Below are 18,078 nucleotides of genomic sequence, written 5' to 3'. Positions count from 1 at the left end.
GCTCTGGAGGGAAATGAAAGAGCAGGAGGAAAGGCGCCACCAGGCTATTTCTCCCCATTTCTTTCTGTTCAGAGAAGAATCTCTGAAGTCAGCAATGTCTTTCCATGGCTCCAGCTCCCACCTGCTGACCCCAAACTGGAGTCTGGCTTCTATCCTCTGTTACTTCAGTCTGAGGCTAGATGCTTCCTCTGATGGAAGGTGGGTTGATTTGGTATACCCACTTTGGCTTTGCAGATTTTCTTTTACCTATGTGAACGGTTCCCTACATTCATTTCCATCTGTTTTTAATGCTTACAATGATTTCCTTTCTGGTTGGACTCTATATGAATGCAGTCATATTGAGAGCTAGTTGTAATCTGGGTGGGGTGGGATGAGCTCAGGGAGCTCTCACATAGCAGCAGCACCCTGGAGGCTGCAACATACTCTTGAGTGAGTCTATGGTCAAGTTGGTCCAGAAATTCACTCTTGTCTTGGGCCCTGAGCCAAATTAAACTCTAGGAAGTAGACTCACAGATTCTAAACTAGCAGGATTTTGAAGGATAAAGCATAAAGTCCATTTTAAAATTCTGATGAGAAATGGAACTGTGGCATGGACCAGAGAAATCTTGTCTGCAGAACCCACACAGTTTCTCATACAGAAGCCTGATACAATCAGAGGGAAATTTGCAAAGACCAAAGACAGAAGAGCTTATGCATTTAATGATGAAGAGTATCACATATTAGTATCAGGCTCTGAGAGCCCACAGAATCCACAGCCACAGCAGAGATGGCCTTGACAATCTGCCAATGTCATTTGTTGGGAAATTCATATCAACAGGATAGACTGCTCCTACCCTCATGAAACATTCAATAAGTCTCCAAGTCCAGTGGCCATTCCCTGGGGAGAACTCTGACCGGCACTGCCCACATACACCTCTGTGACCCCTTTACCTATACTTCCATGACTGACCATCCCCTGCTCCAATGAGCTCGTTGCTGCTTTGTTTCTCTGTCACCTGGAGAAAAAGTGCCAATCATCCATCAGTTGGAAATGGTCTTAGGTGAGGCAGATCCCAGAACTGGTCCTCCCCAGACCTCCTGAGGGAGTCAGGGCTTCTGGGGAAGTTACCATACAAGTGAATCTAAAAAGCTTCTTGTTGGAAAGTGAGGCCACACATGGAATGAAGCATCCTCCTCTAAGTTTAATATGAAGGAAATGAGTTCATTCTCCCTCTGGAACCTAAAGGAACCATTAGGAACTTAGGGCTGGTGTGGTTTGCAGTGACCACAGGTCAGGGCAGCACTCACACACAAACACACTCATACACACACACTGTAATAACAGCAGGGTCATCTCAACAGTAAATAAACCATTCAGTATCATCTGTTCAGCAGCATCATATATGGCATTCACTGAAGCCTGGGCCTTCTGTAAGACTGATTATATTCTCTCCATCTCTCTCTCTGAGGCACTTGGAAGCAGAAGCATTTTACCATCCTCTATTTCTGATCCATACTCTAATAATCTAGAATCTAAGTTTCAAAGATAATTTTATTACTTGAAGCCCAAATTTTGGGAAGGATAAGGGGGGCAGCATGCAAGTGGTATGCTGGGAAACCAATTTTCAAAAAAATGAATTTATAACTTTGACAACTTCTGTTGCTTAAATTTTCCCACTATGGCTGACTTTAAGCTACCAAAGTGTAACCAACCAACTAACAAAATTCCTTTATATTTGACAAAATTCTCTCTCATGAGCTGAGACAAATGCAAACACATGACTGGAACATTTGTCCCCCCCACCAAATGAATGATCATCCCCCAAAATGAACCACGTAGGAACTCAAGAAAATCCATCTATGATTAAAATTCACCTGCAGTTTTCTCTGCTATTGTTACCTAAAGCTGTGGAGAAAAATTCTTACCATCATAAGGATCTCAAGTTTATCTCTCACAGAGAATATGTTTGCTTATTTGCCTGTTTATTTATTTATACCTTCTTTTTTCAATAAAGGATTTATGGTGGATTACCTGAGTACATTCAATACAAAAAGTAGATAAAACTGAATTCAAAATAAGTGGATGAGAAAAGTGGGACAAAGAGAAAATGAAAGTTTTAATAATAAGAGAAAAAATGCAATCAGGAGTGAGCTTAGCACACAAAATACATGGTATAAAGCCTTCTGGGCCATTCAGGCAGAGAAGGTTCCGAGGGAACAAGTAGACACTTAGTGATGGGCCACTCACAGGAGTTCCCATGTCCAGATTTAGTGTATCTGGCCATCTGTGCAGAGTTATGTGGCAACTGGATTCCAGTGCATCTGTTTGGACATTAATGTTACACCCAGGACTTCTATGGAAAGGTGGTGAATGGGTCTTGTGTCCCACTGTCTGCCTGTAGAGGCTCTTGGCAGTCTAATGATCTCCCATTGCCCTGCCAATCTGTCAGAATTGCTGTTCTGGAGGAAACCCCAGTCTCCAGGAACAGGCTCACTAGGGGCACTCTCTGGATGGTGAATTCATCAAGCCCCTTCTAAGTCAGAGTGGCAGTCTGTGTGCATATCAATCCAGCTCTGCATAGATAGAACACTGTCACACAGAATAGTGGCCCACGTTCTCTCCAGGTGACAATTACCCAGAACAGCCAGAAAATCAACTCTGGGGACATGAATGAGCAAAGAGGCCAGAGAAGAAGAAAATCATTCAAATGGACATATATCTGGGCTTCAGTTACATGAAGTCAGTGAATACCTAGGATATGAACTTTGGCAGGTTTTTCATGTGTTGTGATGAAGCTCCACTATTACTCCCCACTTGGTTCCCCAGGGCCCTCAGGGAGACCTCCAGGTGTCTCCTCTATGATGGGCTCATTCCCCGAGTTGGCTTCATTATTAGGGATGTGTTCCTGCTTAATAAAACAACAACAACAAAAAAGTATATGCCTGGCATAGGGCTTGGCATTGAGCAATGGGTTGAAAGGAAACCCCATACCTGACTCTGCCAGGCATTCCTGGCCTCCTAAAGCTGTCAGTGGGGTCTTTATGGTAAGGTCTCTCTCCTTCTGGGGTCCTACCTGAGTTAAAGTTCATTTTCCCAAGATTATGACCATGAGACGCCTAGGTGCCTCTCACCCCCATGCCCCACACCCCTGTGTTCAGCCAGGCCTGATACATGTTGAGCTTGCCAAACTCTCTGGGCTCTGTGCCTTCCTGCTTGGCTATATTTCCAGAGCCAATCTCTGTAGCCAGGACAGATTCCTCAATGCTCTTTATCTCATGCCAGGCCCATCCTACTTTCATGCCTTTTCTGGGTATAAATCTGCAGATAAGACCCCTAGAGTGATGTTTTGGGGAAACGGCATTAATCAGGCATTGGTCCATCAGCCTTTAGGGGACCAATTCATGGCAGGTCCTGAGAATTCTATATGCTGAATATCGGTCAGAGTTGGCAGAACCTGCTCAGTGTTGCATGCCCAGAGACTTGTCCTCTCTAGTCTCCACTCAGTCACACCCAGCCTCAAATTTCCCAAGAGCAGGTCATCAAAGCTTTCCAGGCCTCAGCCACAATGCAAAGATTCCTTTTGGAGACAGCTTTGCTATTGTGAGAAAAACACAGAGCTTAGAATCAGCAGAACTGAGTACAAAAGAGAGTTTCATTTATCAGATTTATGAACTCGCATAAAGTAATATCTCTGAATTTCAGTTTTTTAATCTGTAAAATAGGAATAGTAAAAATATACAACTAGAGTCAAGGTCTAAAAAGGAAAATATATATAAAAATTCTTCATAAATTGAAGCACAATAAAATGTTATATATTATATTCATTTACAATTGACTTTTCAAAGAGTTTGTTAAAATTTTAAAAAGCAAACTGAATTTAAGGAAATTTCAGATTTCACTAGTGACAAAGTAGCTTGGACAGGCTAACTCTTATACAGATAACAGTCATAAAGTGTGTACAAAATATTTTAGGATCCTTGGAGGGTACCACAAACTAGCAGAAACTGAATGGGAGATCAGTCTTGTTAGATAGGAAATGCACTGGTGAGATTTGTGAATTAACAGTTTTTTACCTGGGGGTATATCCCAATCCTTACATTTCAGGAGAGTAGAAAACTACAGTACTGCTAGCTTGAGGTGTCAGAGAATGGAGTTCTGGGCTGGCAAAACTGCTGAAAAGTAAGTGTGTGTGTGTGTGCTGGCAAAACTGCTGAAAAGTAAGTGTGTGTGTGTGCTGGCAAAACTGCTGAAAAGTAAGTGTGTGCGTGTGTGTGTCTTTAGGGGTGTGTGTGTGTGTGTGTGTGTGTGTGTTTATGGTAGGGGGAAAGATCCTGGAAAGGAGAGGGCTACAAAGATAGTGAGCACAAAAATCTACAAATAGATTCTGCTAAAAGTATTGATTGACTGCTGAAAAAAGGAAGAATACAGAACTCAAAAGCTGAGTGAGTGAAGTTGCTCAGTCGTGTCCAACTCTGCGCAGGCAAGAATACTGGAGTGGGTTGCCATTTCCTTCTCCAGGGGATCTTCCTGACCCAGAGATCAAACCCAGGTCTCCCTCATTGCAGGCAGACTGTTTACCATCTGAGCTACCGGGTAATCCCCCAAAGCTGAAATAATTGTGTTGATTATTTCCTTCCAACAGAAGACACATTTTGGAGTTTCAAGTCAGCCAAGTCAATTAAACAAATGTAAATATTCTTCAAAAGAAGATAACAAAATCCAGAGTCTCTGCAATATACCTTTTAAATTGTCCACATATAAATAAAAAATTAGTAGACATTCAAAGTAATAAGAATGTATAACCTGTACTTCATGGATAAGCAGTACACTCAAGAACTTCTAAGAAAATATGTCAGTGAATCAAGAATAAGGAATATCAGCAAAACACACAACTATTTAAAAAAAGCAAATTTTAGAGCTGAAACCACAAAACAGAGTATTAAAAATGTCAGAGGAAAGAAACAATAAACTCAAAGATAGATGAATAGAAATTATCCAAACTAAAGAACAGAGAGGAAAATTTTTGAATAAAAATTAACAAAGGTTTAGTGACCTTTGATACAATATCAAGCAATCTAATATGTTTATAATTGGAGTTCCAAAAGGAAGTCAAAGAGAGAATGGAGCAGAGAAAAAATATAATGATCAAAAATTCCCCAAATTATTTAAGAAAGTTTGCTTTGTAGATGCAAGAAGTCAGTAAACACCAAGGAGAATAAATATAATCAATACCATGTACCACCATATCAATGCTTGAATACCAAGATAAAAAGAAAATCTTAAAAGGAGCCACAAAAATCATACATTATGTATAGAAACATAATTGCACAAATACAGCTGACTTCTTATCAGAAATCATGAAGGTCACAGGCAATGGAATGAAGTATTTAAAACAATCAGAGAATAATCAAGATTCCTACAGTCAGTAAAATTGCTTTTAGAATATTAAAGGCAAAATAAAGACATTTTCAGATGAACAACAACAAAAACAAATGGGAGGATTTGTAGCCAGGTTATTTACTCTGCAAAATACTCTGAAAGAAGTTCTTCTGGCTGAGGAGCAGTAACACCAGACAGAAAATCAGATTAACAAAAAAGAATGAGTGACACTAAAATAAGTATTATATAAATATGAAAGAGTTTTCAGTTCCCTTTTCTTTTTCTTCAAAAATATATGACCATTTAAACAAAAACAACTAACATTTTCTCTGTGTTTATAGTGTATATAGATTGTAAGATGTGTATGCATGTGTGCTAAGTTGCTTTAGTCATGTCTGATTCTTTGTGACCCTATGGACTGTAGCCCACCAGGCTCCTCTGTCCATGGGATTCTCCAGGCAAGAATACTGGAGTGGGTTGCTATGCCCTCCTCCAGGGAATCTTCCTGACCCAGGGATTGAACCCACATCTCTTATGTCTCCTGCATTGGAGGGCGGGTTCTTTACCATTGGTGCCACCTGGAAAGCCCAAAATATGTGCGTGTGTGTGTATGTTTCTAGTAACACAAAGGGTGATCATGTCAACAGAACCTAATTGTTCCAAGTTTTTCAATGTCTTGTGAAGAAGCAGTGAAAAGTAACACTGTGAAGAGTTAAAGGTGCATATGATAATCATCAGTTAAATGCTGAGTAACCAGTTAAAGACATGAAAAAAGGTATGGTTAAAAAGCCATTACTTGGAATAAAAGTGAATATTGAAAACTGCTTAAGTCAAAACAAGACAAGAAAGGTGAAATGGAGGAAGGAAGGAATTGTTGGAACAAGCAATAATATGCTAGATCTAAGGGGCTCAGATGGTAAAGCATCTGCCAGTAATGCAGGAGACCCAGGTTCAATTCCTGGGTCAGGAGTATCCCCTGGAGAAGAAAAGGCAACCCACTTGCCTGGAAAATTCCATGGACAAAGGAACCTGGCGGGCTACAGTCCATGGGATCGCAAAGCATTGAACATGACTGAACAACTAACACACAATAAATACCAATAATATCAATAATTATATCAATAATATCAATAATTATAGTAATATAAAAGGACTAAACTCTCAAATAAAAGGCAGAAATTGTCAGATTGTATTAAAAAGTCAAGACCCAACAACATGCTGCATAGAAAAGACAAATTTTAAATACAGACACAAATAGAGCAAAGCAAATCTCTTGACTACATCTAACTTTCAGGCAAGTACAAAAGTGTAAACTTACCATGTGCTAAGATAATGGAAAACCAGTTATCTTTGCTGCAGACAGGTACCATCAATGATGGTTAAGAGAGAGTTGCATGTCTCTTAAACACCACACACCCACTGTCCACCCAGCTGACCACAGTGCCTAGTGAACGTTATGCCCATGGTTCCTGTGCCAAACCCAGTCCCCACTGATAACCATGCATGAACTAAGGGTGGCATTTTCAGAAACCAGTGGAGTCCAAAATATATTGGACAATACCAAAGGGATAGGCAAGTGGCCAACCCAACCCTTTAAAATCCAGCATAGGTGTTCATTACTGCTTAAGCATTAGAGAGAGACTTAGACCAGCAAAAATCACCTCTTCTATGGCTGGTATCTCACAGAAAGAAATTACACCAGTTATTTTAATAGGAACAATTTAATATAAAAAATTTAATGCAGGTAAAAGAATTGTTATCTAGATATCTGAAAAGACAAAAAGGGGCACTAAGGTATCACAGAGATAGCAAATGCAGAGTTACTACCCCTAGGAGTGGGTAACAAAGGATGGACACTGAACTCGAGAAGTGTGGATGAAGGTCCCTTTGGCTGTTGGTTCTTCAAGAGTTGGTAAAATTGGCTTCAGCTGTCATTGCAGAAACACCCTGCTGCCTAGGTAAAGAAGGAAGCCAGAGGTGACCCACCAGAAGCTCCCAGGAAGCTGAGAGGAAGAAACTCCCTTCTTCCTCCCCCTGCCTCCTAGTTGACTCTGGCTCCCCCGACTGACAAAAACCTGTGTTGGAGCTGGGGGCCAAGCAGAAATGAGGTTAAAGGCTCCAGTCCCAGAATCACAAATCAGAGTGTGGAAGGATGAGTTTGGAGTCAACAGACAACAGTATAATGCCTGACCCAGCTGGGCTATGGCAAGTCCATCAGGGACTGCTGGGGTGGGTTCCCCAGGCAGGGATTTTGATATGGAAATTGGAGAGAAGACTTTCCTAGAATATTTGGGAGCAAAATGCATCACAGGGTGACTGAGTCCAAGGAACTGTGCAGGACTACAGTGTGGAAAGCCAGACTACATATTAGGGCAAGAGGGATTATAGAGCTCATGTCAGGAGAGGAAAGTTCAGGAGACTGGTAAATTCAGGAGCACAGCAAGGCATGGGGAGTGTAGATGGTAATGAAACAAGAAGGCACAGAAATCTGCAGGGCCAAGATGTCTAAACTCTCCCTGGAATGGCTGTATACTGATAGGGAGGTTAAAGACATGGTTTGGATAGGGTGCTCTAAATTGAGACAGAGCGCAATAATACTTATCCATCTGTTTATCAATCAGCCTTATTTCGTGTTTCAGAGGACAAGAGGTGTATAAATAAGTTTGTGTCTGCAAGTGTCCATGTATGTGAGTGCACACAAACATGGATGCATACCCCAGGGGATTGTTCCAGAAGAACACTGTAACATTGATGCGTTGGCAACATCATATGTATTTATTAAGGCGGGTGACAAGAACTGTGTCTTAATGGAGACAGCGATTGTTATTCATGATTTCCAAATGGTTAACCAGATCCAGAGGATTTGCATTAAACCAAGTCATTCCCCTTCCTTGCTTGATGGCCATGATCGATGGAAATGTCAAGTCCCATGAGATCTCTGAGCTCACATTCTCTTTCTACTAGAACTGGGGCATTTTTTTCCTGACCATTTCTGCTCTGAGTCTCATTTCCACAAACAGTGCTGGTGATATGTCTATGGATTTGATCTTCAATTTCTGACTTCTTTTAAAGGGCATTGTCAGCCTGCAACACAGTTTCTAAAGCAGATATTGTTTTGGCATCCAGGAAAAAAAAAATAAAGATGAAAGAAGGCAGGTGACTCTGAATGTGAAATGCAAGATTTCACAGAATCACAGATTTTCAAGCTGGAAGCACTTTAGGGATTACTGAGTCCTGTGTTTCAAACTCTGTTTTAAACAGGGGAGCTGTTTATACCGGATGTTGAAACTAGTAGTAATTTTCTGAATGAACAAAGGAATGAACAAAGCAGAATGTGTGATGGAGGACTTTTCAAGTAGAAGAAATTACAGGATCCAAGGTATGGGAGTCACGACATTGTCCACGATTTTCTGAATCACTGAAGCCAAAGTGTAGGAGAGGGAGAGGAAAAGGTGGAGAATGAACTAGTTTCCTACATTTCAACTTAATCCTATGGCTAATAGTTGAAGAACTAGTGACAGATTCTAAGCAAAGGAGATAAACCATCTCATTTGAGTTTCTAATATATTAGATCAGAGGCTGTACCATAAGAGGGGGGTAAAAGGGATTTTGCAATAATCAAAATGAGAAATGATCAACACTGTACTAGAATCTGAGGACTGGGTAATTGAGAATAGGAAGAACAAATTTAAGAGACATTTAGAAGATAGCAAGTCCTAAGTGACTGAACAGAGAGAGGACACACAGGGATACAGAAGAGTCTGAGATGACCCCCCAGGACTCCAGTTGACACTGCCAAGCTAGTGACGGTCTTCCCCAAACTGAGGAGCCCAGGAGAAACATTGGTACAATCATTATGTTTGGTTTTAGACATGATAGTTTGGCTCAATGTGGGAATCTTAAAGGCCAAACTAAAAAATGAAAAAGCCAAGATAAAATACTGATAATCTTCTGGATGGGATGGCAACCTACATAGACTGAATGGGAGACAGGACATAAAATACAGGCCATCTAAGTTCCACTATCAGTGTCAGAAAAGGTGAATAAGAGGGAACATCCTAGTAGGTTAGGATTAATTTCCACATTATTGGCCTGGGCCTTTTTCCTATTCATCCCCTTCACAGGGTCTTAAAAACACAGTAGCCCATACACAGCTTCTGAGGGAAGACATGAGCAAAGGTTGGCTTTATCTATTATGCAGCTTCTGCATTCTACCTCCAAGGAAGCACATAACCATTAAGCTGGAAAAGGACGTCTCCATCTCAAGGGAGATAGAGCTGTGTGGGTAGTGACTTTGGCGAGCAGTCCAACCTCAGAGAGGGAGTGTGAATTGCCGCCCGCACACACAGAGTGGCTCTCCTCGACTGCCTGCCAAGGAAGAGATGGTTCTCAACCAAATCAGTCTGTGGCTGCCAAAAGCTCTTGTGAGGGCCCGGTTTTCCAGCAGGAAACATAACCTGAATTGGAAAACATGAGTGTAAGCTGGAAAACAAACAGCTCAAAATATCTGTGTCCTGAAATGAACTGTAAGCCATTCTGTCTCCAGTGCTGAATCCACTTACTCAAAGGAGCAGAGGGTCAGAGGAGACAGCAGAAGGGAGGGAGAGAGGAAGGAGAGACCAACGGATGGAAGAAAAGAAAGAGGGAAATTCAGAACAAAAAGAACACTGAGCTTTTGCTCTATGCCAGGATCTGTGAAGCGAGGTCCACATTCATTTTCTTATGAAGTCTCTCAGCAACCATATGATGGATGGAGAAGTTGGAGGTACTGGGGTGAATTAACTGACTCAAGATCACATAATTAGGATGCAGCAGAGAGGGAATTTGAACTCAGATTCAATGGCTCCAAAATTCACATGCTTTCACTAGAACCTTTTACCTCTGAAAGAGGAAAAGGGGGAAGTGTTATTGGAAACTGCCTTGGAGAAGGTTTCCTGAGGCCCTATTAGGTTTTCTCTGTTAAAAAAAAAAAAGAGAGAGATTAAAGGTTTGGAAGTGGCCTTCATCAGGGAATTCCTGAGATGGACTTACGGAGAGTAGTCCAAATAAGTAATTGAAAGCTTATAGGACCCATGTTTTTTCCTTGAAAATCTTCATTTCTTATCTCCCTTTTTTCCTGCATTTCCCCTGCCCTTCAACGCTCCATTTGAACCATGTGCTTATACATGAAACTTTACAGGGTCAAAGGATCTAAGCAATGTTTCAAGCCACCTGAATGATAAATGACAGAACTGAGATTTAAACCCAGGTCTTCCAACTCCTCATTCCAAGCAACTTCCATTGCATAACAGCTGTCTCTACAACATCTGCCTACCACAAGAAGATGCAAGATAAACACTGACCATTAATTTGCCAATTCCAGTTGCCATGATATTTGAGTGTCCACTAAGCCAGAAGGTAATTTAAGAAAGCCAGGACAGGCCAGTGTCAATGAGGAAATGATTAATGAAATAGGTTAAAACTGTAAAGTGATACACAAATGAAAGCTATTACTATCATTTTAATAACAGATTCTTTTTGCTCGTTTCAATGTTAAGTGAGTTGTCCAAAGTCACAAACCTGGAAAATGGTGAAGCAGAAATATAAATTCCAGCAAATGGTCTCCAGCAACTACAATTAAAACCACCTCACAACAATCCAATGAAGCAGGTGACATCATTGTATATGTCTATATGGCATACATAAGGCAATAAGAACTTACACTCCTTGTGCAAAGGATCCACAGCCAGTAAGCCATGGAGCTGAGATTAGCATTCAGGTTGTCTGACCCCATAGTTGGTGGCATTAACCACAATTCTACTGGTGCTGCCTTAGATGGAAGATAAAGAGAATATCCCAAAACACAGGACTAGTTTCTCATTGTAATTTGTAAAACAGTAGAGCACTGAAAAGTGTTACCATCATGACCCATGACAATTACCAACTATTGGTTCCTTAAACCCATCTCCACTGAAAACACCTTAATTCCAGGCCATCAAGTCTCCCATAGACAACCTCTTACTTATGTACCTGTCCTCAATCTTTCCCTCTCACAACTCATCTCCCACTTTACCACAGGAGGAGTCCTGTAGAAACATGGATCTGATCATGTTACTCTCCCAAACAGAAAATGCTCTCTGGCTCCCTATTTTCTTCAGGAAGATGTCCACAGATGCTAGCACCATGCTCCCAGCCTCTACTCTGCCACGTGACCACCTCCTGGGTCTTGTCCCATTGCTGCATCTCTACCACCTCACACACATTCTACTCTGCCTCTTTGAACCACTTCCAGTTCTACGATTCAGCCACTGTTTCCTGCCTCTTTATCTATGCTCACAATACTCTCTCTCTAGCTGGAACATTTCCTCTCCCTTGTGTACATCTGGTGAACTCTGTAGTCAGGATACCCCACCTTTAAGATCCCCTCTCTTCCCGACTCCCTCGGACTTCCAGGCCTTCTTTGGGTTGCTTTTATACTAATAATACACCTCTTTTATTCTCTGGGGTACATGTCTCCTCCATAACCAACCTGCTACAACACAAAGTTAGAGACCCTGTCTTAATTTTCTTTGGTCCTCAGAGCCTAACAAAAGGGTTCAGTAAGTGCTTCTCGAAATAAATTTAGCTGGCATCTCTGTTTCTTCCTTGCTAGTCCCTGGTCAAGATAATAAAAGGCCCATCCAGATACAGAAAATGTATGCTTCTTTACTTCTTTCTTCTCTGATTCTCTTTCTCTCTCTGCATATCCTCTCTTCTGTTCTATGCACTGTGAAGAGATGAGAAAGCAAGAGGCTGGATGAAAAAGTAAACTCGAAAGCTCTATCCTAACGTCAGTTTGTATTATTTCTCCCATGTCTGTAAGAGAGAGAGGAACAGGGAAGGGTGAAGATGTGCATGCAGGTGGCTGTGGGTAGCAGTGTCCCCACTGGGCAGCATCTCACACTGTGTTTAATGGCAAGCCTACTTTGGGGGATGGTGGGGATGGGGAGCAATAGACTGACTGCTGTGTGTACCAATTTCAAATTGCTAGCTATACCCTTAGCTAACACCAGTGTTTCATGTTGCAAATCCAGTGTTACTGCATGAAACAGTCAGCAAGTACACTTCTGCCAGAGATGGAGTAATTTGTTATCGGCTGGAGTGAGAAGCTGACACAGTTAGCTCACAGAGATGCTTTTATTCAGATGTGCAGGCTTCCCCAGATTAACCATGACTGTCCCGGGTCTCCCTGGCGGTGTATGCTCTCAGCAGTAGCTCCACGGCCAGTGCTATTGCATTTTGGAAGAGAGTCCCCTATCTGCTGTGCAAAGAGTTTCTGGCTTTCCTATCTTAGCTGTTTCATGAGGGTGGCACAGGAGGGTAAGTTGGAGAGGAACAGAATTCAGAGGCAGCAGGAAAGGGCAGGCTTCTGTCTCAGGTCTTGTCTCCCTTCCATCCACCCTCCAGTGTGCTTTTCTAAAACCCTGGCCTGACCGTGTACCCCTCACTTAAATTCCCTTAATGATCCCTGTCATCCTCAGGAAGAAGTTCAAGCCTCTCAGACTAGCATGTGAGCCTCTGTGTAAACCTGGCCCCTGCTGACTGGACCACCAGCAACTCTTGCCTCTGACTTTTGGATCCTGTAGCACCAACCTATTTGTTAGTTTCTTCACGTATTGTTTTTGTCTCCACACCCTCACTCAAGCAGCTTCTTCTGCCTGGAGTACCCTTGCCTGCACCCCTCACCTCTCACCCACTTTGCTTAGCAAACTTCCACTTATCATTTAAGGCTTAGCAAAAGCATCTACTCTTCTAGCTTCTTCCAACTCTCTAAGTTAATTAATTTCTTTCAGACTCCCATAGTCCTTTTCTACTTCTCCCATATGTGTTACAGTGATCAGGGAAACAGTAGAATACAGTGGGTAAAAACAGAGGAAGTACCAAGGGGAGTGGTAGGAATGGTCTGCTCAGGATGCAGGCAATAAAGGGTGCATTTTATGTAGAGTATGTAAAAAAAAGTTTTAAAATGCATTTAAAGTTTTATGTACCTGCGATTCTAAACAATCTCAGTGATTGTTGGACAGTGATACTATTCCTTACAAGGGCAATCTACTCCATCTCCACCCTTGGCTAATAATTCAGGGTCTGTAGTGAAAACACTTAGCTCCACCATTTGACATCATTACACCATGTGTGGTCTCGAGCACATTACTTATCTTTCTGTTCCTCAGTTCCCACCTCTGTAAAATAGAGACAAGAAAACTATCTGCCTGGTTAGTTCACGTGATGATTGCATGAGGCAATCCATGCAAAGCATTTAGAATAGTAACTGGGATTAACTAATCACTCCATAATGTTAATTACATTTTACTGACGAGTCTGTATTCCTCCCCTTGGGTTAAAACTCCCTCATTAGCTTAAAGATCTCTGAGAATCTATCTTTGCTCACTGTTGTATACCCTCTGCCTAACTTAATGTATAAATTAATCTATAAATGTATAAATGAATCTTATTCATCTCTCTTGAGATGGTTCCAGATAGGAAACTGGTTACAAATAGGAAAAGGAGTCCGTCAAGGCTGTATATTGTCACCTTGCTTATTTAACTTATATGCAGAGTACATCATGAGAAATGCTGGGCTGGAAGAAGCACAAGCTGGAATCAAGATTGCCAGGAGAAATATCAATAACCTCAGATATGCGGATGACACCACCCTTATGGCAGAAAGTGAAGAAGAACTAAAGAGCCTCTTGATGAAAGTGAAAGAGGAGAGTGAAAAAGTTGGCTTAAAGCTCAACATTCAGAAAACTAAGATCACGGCATCTGGTCCCATCACTTCATGGGAAATAAATGGGGAAACAGTGGAAACAGTGTCAGACTTTATTTTGAGGGGCTCCAAAATCACTGCTGATGGTGATTGCAGCCATGAAATTAAAAGACGCTTACTCCTTGGAAGGAAGGTTATATCCTAGATAGCATATTAAAAAGCAGAGACTTTACTTTGCCAACAAAGGTCCGTCTAGTCAAGACTATGGTTTTTCCAGTGGTCATGTATGGATGTGAGAGTTGGACGGTGAAGAAAGCTGAGCGCCAAAGAATTGATGCTTTTGAACTGTGGTGTTGGAGAAGACTCTTGAGAGTCCCTTGGACTGCAAGGAGATCCAACCAGTCCATCCTAAAGGAGATCAGTCCTGGGTGTTCATTGGAAGGACTGATGTTGAAGCTGAAACTCCAATACTTTGGCCACCTCATGCGAAGGGTTGACTCATTGGAAAAGACCCTGATGCTGGGAAGGATTGGGGGCAGGAGAAGGGGACGACAGAGGATGAGATGGTTGGATGGCATCACCGACTCGATGGACATGGGTTTGGGTAAACTCGGGGAGTTGGCGATGGACAGGGAGGCCTGGCACGCTGCGATTCATGGGGTTGCAAAGAGTCGGACACGACTGAGCGACTGAAGTGAACTGAACTGATTCATCTCTCTGTGCCAAGTACACCGCAGAGAATGTGAACTGGCGATAGGTGCTCAGCAAACATTTGTTGGATGAATGGGTATTACTGAATAAAGAACAACTCATGAGAAGAAACTTGCAAAAGGAACTGGATGCGAGTGGCTGTAAAGAGACACAGAAATGGGGGCAGAAAAAGTAGAGAAAGTCAACGGTGAAAGTGAAAGAAAGACCCAAAGCTACCTCTCCTTGAAGTAGCCCAGAAGGTGGGACCTAATGAAATGTCGGTCTATGAAAACTGGAGAGACGTACCAGCCAGTTGCAGGATGTGTAGACGCCTTAAAGAGGGAGAGGAAACTGCATCCATCAATCCATCCATCAGGGGTCCAGGAAAACAGCATCAGTGGAGCAAGAAGAGGACTGTCCCACAGTCTAAGCCCCACATACAATCAGATGCACGCTGCAAAGAGGGAAATGTGGATATGCCAGTTTCTTATTCCACATACTGTTTTAATGTTAGATTAAAAAAAAAAAAGAATTTGGTTGACGAACCTCATTGGTATAATTCTCTGCATCTAGTTTTTGAAAGATATGTGAATAAAACATGATCATCATCTGGATTACCCTCGGGTTTTCCAGGGTGTGACACCTCCTAAACCCAGTGAGATATGTATAAAACTCTAGACTGGAGCCATTAAGAGAAGTAATGGTGATTATACACTCAAGACTGTCTCACAACAACATTTAGAATTTGCTTCCAAGGTTTCAGTTCAAGATGGCAACACAGGAAGATCCTGCATGGACACATCAAATCCACAGCTATATATGGAACAACTCCCTCTGAAAATAACCCGAACACTAGTACAGCAACCCTGTCACACCCAGTAAACAAGAGGGAAACCATGTTGAAGTAGGCAGGAAAGGCTGAGACACAACCTCGCCATAAACTCTACTCTTCGCACAGTGACTCCTAACCAGGAGGGAACTCAAAACCCAGAGCTCCTCCCTGAGGAGCAAAGGGTTCGAATGCCACACTGGGCAACCCAAGACCAGTACCTGAGAGATGAGGCCCTGATATATCTGGCTTTGAGGAATAATGGCGGTCATGCCCACGAGACCCACAGGACTGCTCTGGATTGAGGAATGGCTCTTAAAAGTGCACATGTGCACACCCACCTGTCCCAGGGGCCAATACAGAAGAGAGAGAGTATGTGTGTGCGTGTGCACACGCACACACTAAGTCCCTAAGTCATGTCCAACTCTTTTCAACCCCATGGACTATAGCCCACAAGGCTACTCTGTCCATGGGATTCCCCAGGCAAGAACACTGGAGTGGGTTGCCATTTCCTCCTCCAGGGGATCTTCCTGACCCAGGGATAGAACACAGAAGTAGCTTCCTTGAAAAGCAAAAACAGGTGCTCTCAAAGATCATAGGCCAGCAGATAACCATCTTCGCACCATATCTCTGTCTCACTACAACTCACTGATATCTCCCAGAAAGAAAGCCTCATGGCAACTATGAAGCAAAAATAGTTGATACCCAAAAGATAAGGAGAATTTCCCTCTAAAATACTATTCATTAATTTTTAGCTTGAATAAGTAGGAGGAATGGGCCATGCCTGGGTTCTGGGCAAACTTTGCGAGGTTTTATGTCATCACAAGGATTCCAGAGGACCATAACAAACTGAATTCAAACCAACAAAATAAGATGCAATGAAACAAGTCCAAAGCTTGGTTGACATTTATATTCGACAGGAAAAAAAACGACTGTCCAAGCAGTCACAGTTCCATCTGAAACTGGTTGTCTCTACCTAGTAACCCAAATTTGGTCCTCTGGATGCCAAGAGCAGTCATTACCTTCTTGTAAATCACAGCTCACCAGTGACATGGCAGTAGCTGTCATGTGCTGCCAACCCAATCAGCTAAAACTTATGTTTTCCAGAGGTAAATATCCCCAGTTGCTTAAGCTAGTTCTCATGTAACATGGTTTTCTGTGTTGTCATTTAAATCAGAAAAGAAGTAGCTTCTGAAATGTATTAGACTGACTTAACCTCTCTTCTGATGTCACTCAAAAGCTCCATGTCTAAAATGTAAGAAATCACACAGGATATCTGGTCTGATCACCCATTCACCAGAACACTTTCCTCTACAGTCCTCTTGTTTGAACTTCACCCACTAGTAAGCGGTGCACTATCTTCCAAAGCACTTGTTGGAAAGAAAGAACGGAGGAGGTGTTATTTCTTCGCTGTTACAAAGAGATCCAAAATAACAGTGGTTTTAACAATCTAGTGATTAATTTTTTTTAGGGAGATGGTCCAAGTCTGATATGGCAGCTTTACAATCATTATGGATCCTGGTTACATTTATCTTTCATTCTGCTATCTTCAAAATGCAGCTTACATCTCAGGGTACAAAGTAGCTTTTCCAGCTCCTATTGTCACCTGAGATTACATTTCCACTAGCAAGAGAGAAAGAGGAGGAAGCCCTTCCTGTTGAGGGTCCAACCAGACCAGACAGCACACATTCTTCAGGACTCAGTTACATTCCATGGATGGCTAAAAGGAAGCCTTTATTCTAGACCACCACAGGCTTATTCAAAAATCAAAGATCCTACCACAATAAAAAGGAAACAATGGAAATTGGAGGAAAACTGGCAGCTCCTTCCATACAATGTTCAAAATGCTTCCTCATGGTTAGGAAAACTGGCCTGTTGTTTTTTTGTAAATGAAAATAATTTATTCTCTGGAGATAGAAACAACAAAAGTACCCTTGTCAAAAAATTAAATGCAACTGTCATGGAGCGTCCCCTTACTAAATCTTTCTTTGCCAAGGAAAGCAAGCTCCCATTCTTTGCTCCTTCTATAATGTGGTTTCTGCAAACCTTTGCAACTTCATCACATTCCTCCTGTCTTTTCACCAATGTTTCTCACATCACTTTAGAATTATTCTTCTATACTTCTAGGATGACATCTAGCAATCACATTCCACAAATACGTATTTATTACTGATATTCTCCAAAACCTATCTCAATATTGGCAGTAACTCAAAGAAGACATGATGTTTAAACTCAAGAAGCTTATAGTCTAGGGCCACATTAGACAAATGATGCGTAAGGACCTCACAGTCAGTTCAACCCTCATGTATATTTTTCATGAGAACAATTAAGTCATTCCATTCAGAACTTAGATAATAGGCTTTTTCATTTAATTGAGGGACATGAACTTCCAGATGTTCAAGCTGGTTTTAGAAAAGGCAGAGGAACCAGAGATCAAATTGCCAATATCCGCTGGATCATCAAAAAAGCAAGAGT

The sequence above is a fragment of the Giraffa tippelskirchi genome, chromosome 1 (assembly GCF_054371585.1).
Source record: "Giraffa tippelskirchi isolate mGirTip1 chromosome 1, T2T-mGirTip1v1.2.pri, whole genome shotgun sequence".
Classification (NCBI taxonomy): domain Eukaryota; kingdom Metazoa; phylum Chordata; class Mammalia; order Artiodactyla; family Giraffidae; genus Giraffa; species Giraffa tippelskirchi.
The sequence above is the reverse complement of the archived record's forward strand: the minus strand, read 5'-3'. Positions refer to the sequence as shown.